The following is a 3,804-nucleotide window of genomic DNA, read 5'->3' as shown; positions in this document are numbered from 1 at the left end:
TTAAGTTTCAGCTTTGCAACCATACTTCCCCCGGAACCCAAAAGCTTTGGTTTCCCGGAGGCTGCCCGCCGAGTCATCGGAGGAACTGCGGCGGATCGCTGGCTGGCATCGTTTATGGTTAGAACTAGGGCGGTATCTGATCGCCTTCGAACCTCTAACTTTCGTTCTTGATTAATGAAAACATACTTGGCAAATGCTTTCGCTTCTGTTCGTCTTGCGACGATCCAAGAATTTCACCTCTAACGTCGCAATACGAATGCCCCCGCCTGTCCCTATTAATCATTACCTCGGGTTCCGAAAACCAACAAAATAGAACCGAGGTCCTATTCCATTATTCCATGCACACAGTATTCAGGCGGGCTTGCCTGCTTTAAGCACTCTAATTTGTTCAAAGTAAACGTGCCGGCCCACCGAGACACTCAATAAAGAGCACCCTGGTAGGATTTCAACGGGGTCCGCCTCGGGACGCACGAGCACGCACGAGGCGGTCGCACGCCTTCAGCTCGCCCCACCGGCAGGACGTCCCACGATACATGCCAGTTAAACACCGACGGGCGGTGAACCAACAGCGTGGGACACAAATCCAACTACGAGCTTTTTAACCGCAACAACTTTAATATACGCTATTGGAGCTGGAATTACCGCGGCTGCTGGCACCAGACTTGCCCTCCAATAGATACTCGTTAAAGGATTTAAAGTGTACTCATTCCGATTACGGGGCCTCGGATGAGTCCCGTATCGTTATTTTTCGTCACTACCTCCCCGTGCCGGGAGTGGGTAATTTGCGCGCCTGCTGCCTTCCTTGGATGTGGTAGCCGTTTCTCAGGCTCCCTCTCCGGAATCGAACCCTGATTCCCCGTTACCCGTTACAACCATGGTAGGCGCAGAACCTACCATCGACAGTTGATAAGGCAGACATTTGAAAGATGCGTCGCCGGTACGAGGACCGTGCGATCAGCCCAAAGTTATTCAGAGTCACCAAGGCAAACGGACCGGACGAGCCGACCGATTGGTTTTGATCTAATAAAAGCGTCCCTTCCATCTCTGGTCGGGACTCTGTTTGCATGTATTAGCTCTAGAATTACCACAGTTATCCAAGTAACGTGGGTACGATCTAAGGAACCATAACTGATTTAATGAGCCATTCGCGGTTTCACCTTAATGCGGCTTGTACTGAGACATGCATGGCTTAATCTTTGAGACAAGCATATGACTACTGGCAGGATCAACCAGGGAGCTGCGTCAACTAGAGCTGAGCAGCCGGCCGCCCGGGAGTGTGTCCCGGGGGCCCGCGCGAACACGCAAGCGTCCGCTCAATCATTCTGCAAACAGGAGGAGGCTGAGCTCCCCTGCACAATACACCTCGAAACCCTCTCAGGTCCCGGCGGCGCGCAGCGCCGTCCCAAGTACTTGGTCGGGTTCGAGAGAGGCGCAATCGCCCGGAGTTAGGCGAGTAGACGCTTTCGGTGCGACCACCCGTGCTCCCAACTGAGCTTGCCGCTGCCGACAGAGGCCCGGGAGCGTGCTGTCGTGGCATTGCCGGCGGGAGACAACACGCGCCACCTACGGTGACCGGCAGCTCCAACGCCAGCGCCACAGAAGGACAAAAGCCCCACTTGGGTGCCGAAGCGAACTCTCCCAGCACAGCGCACGCGCCAACACATCCGCACAGCTGCGATACAAACCACCAGCGAGAACCGCTGGGGCGACCGAGCAGCAGACGGCGTCGCGGCGCCGAGCGCCGGGCGGCGGCGCATCCTCAACGCACACAGTCCTCAATCGGACCAGCACACTGAAGATGTCCACCGCGCTTCGCACCGGGCCCGCGAGGACCTACTTTGGCCGCACGGCGCCGCGCGCAGGGTGCGCCGGCGCGCAGCTGCGACGCCTGCCGCGTCCGTCGGCCGGCGCGCCTGCCACTGGCCGCCCCCACCAGCCGGCTGTAGCGCGTGCGCCCACGCACCGCGCGGCCAGCACGCCGGGAGGCGCCCCCTCACCGGCCGGGGACGGTCCCACCCAGCCACCGCCGCGTATCGCTTCACACCCAGATGCCGTTCAGTTTCGTCGGCATGGTGGGTATCGCTGGAACAACCGGTTAGTACCTCAACCTATCGTCGCCATCACCGATTCACCCCTAGCGAGAACAACCGCACCACAACAGGTTACCATTTGTTCATTTGCGTAACTTCACCAGAAAACGCAGGCGTCCATCGCCATTTGCAACTTCAACGATTATTGCATGCCTGTGTCAGGTGTCACGCCACACTACGTCTGCCCACATACACGCAACAAAATGTGCACGCCTAGACAATACGTGGAAGGTGGCCCCCGTACGTATGCGATGTCCATTGCTCGAACGACTGTCAACCGGCCTCTGTAGCATGTCGCAGATATGGAACGCGGTGCACCATGCCATCACGGTGTGTGAGGAGAGACGACTAGGTCCGAATACATCAACAGACAGCTCATGCTGATCGCCATCCACGGCGTCCGTTCCTCCCACACGTCTCTATGGCGTACCACACTGCAATCCAGCTCTCATAGGGAGACGACACGTAGCTGCGTGCACAATATTTGCACTGTATGGTCCGCCGTTTTTGGGCGCAGTCGTTGTGCGGTCACACATGTGCCACGATGTATCATTCAGTACATAAGGACGAATGTGCAGTACAGATTGTGGTTCACGCGTACGACATCAGCGGACAGTTGACACAGGCCGCACCACAACGTAGCCTGAGTACGTCGCATGCGAAGGGCATTGAACATGCAAACTTCTCACCAACCAGCTTGCGAAGGCAGGGGGCAAGGTGGGGACGTGGGGAGGGGCGGCATGTACGTCCTGCTGCCATCCACATTACAGTGTACAGCAGGAGCATGTGGAAAGTGAGCAAGACTTGCAAGGTGTTTAACATGAAGCGATACACAGGGGTGCGGGCAGTGCGAGTAGCGAACTATATTGCGAGGGTTGCGGGTGGGCAACACTACAGTAATTGAACGAGTCGTATAACAATTACAGAGCAGGTTTAGGCGACAACGTGGGTTACGTTAAGGCGACAACATGGGTTAGGTTAAGGCACAACATGGGTTAGGTTAAGGCACAACATGGGTTAGGTTAAGGCACAACATGGGTTAGGTTAAGGCACAACATGGGTTAGGTTAAGGCACAACATGGGTTAGGTTAAGGCACAACATGGGTTAGGTTAAGGCACAACATGGGTTAGGTTGAGGCACAACATGGGTTAGGTTGAGGCACAACATGGGTTAGGTTGAGGCACAACATGGGTTAGGTTGAGGCACAACATGGGTTAGGTTGAGGCACAACATGGGTTAGGTTAAGGTACAACATGGGTTAGGTTAAGGTACAACATGGGTTAGGTTAAGGTACAACATGGGTTAGGTTAAGGTACAACATGGGTTAGGTTAAGGTACAACATGGGTTAGGTTAAGGTACAACATAGGTTAGGTTAAGGTACAACATAGGTTAGGTTAAGGTACAACATAGGTTAGGTTAAGGTACAACATAGGTTAGGTTAAGGTACAACATAGGTTAGGTTAAGGTACAACATAGGTTAGGTTAAGGTACAACATAGGTTAGGTTAAGGTACAACATAGGTTAGGTTAGGTTAGGTTAGGTTACACGTTGTTGTACGGAAAGGTGTAGGGGGGGGGGGGGCGGGGGCGGCAGGTTCGTTGATAGTGATTATAGTAAGTGAATGCTTGTGACATGATCAGATTTGTCACGTCAGGATGCACCTTTGGCTTATTAGAGGCGGCGCTCCAATTCTATGCTTGTGTGAGACCTGT

General features: G+C 54.4%; 1 non-coding gene across 1 annotated transcript in view; it reads right to left on the bottom strand.

Moving 5' to 3' along the window:
- The window catches only part of LOC124746170, a 1,909-nt gene extending 673 nt beyond the window's left edge, over nt 1-1,236 (bottom strand). Inside the window, exon 1 of the ribosomal RNA XR_007011251.1 lies at nt 1-1,236. This exon is cut by the window's left edge and continues 673 nt beyond it. This is a non-coding gene — a ribosomal RNA (small subunit ribosomal RNA).
- Nucleotides 1,237-3,804: the final 2,568 nt, after the last annotated feature.

This window comes from Schistocerca piceifrons, unplaced genomic scaffold (assembly GCF_021461385.2).
Source record: "Schistocerca piceifrons isolate TAMUIC-IGC-003096 unplaced genomic scaffold, iqSchPice1.1 HiC_scaffold_346, whole genome shotgun sequence".
NCBI lineage: Eukaryota > Metazoa > Arthropoda > Insecta > Orthoptera > Acrididae > Schistocerca > Schistocerca piceifrons.
This window is presented reverse-complemented; position numbering and strand designations above follow the sequence as displayed.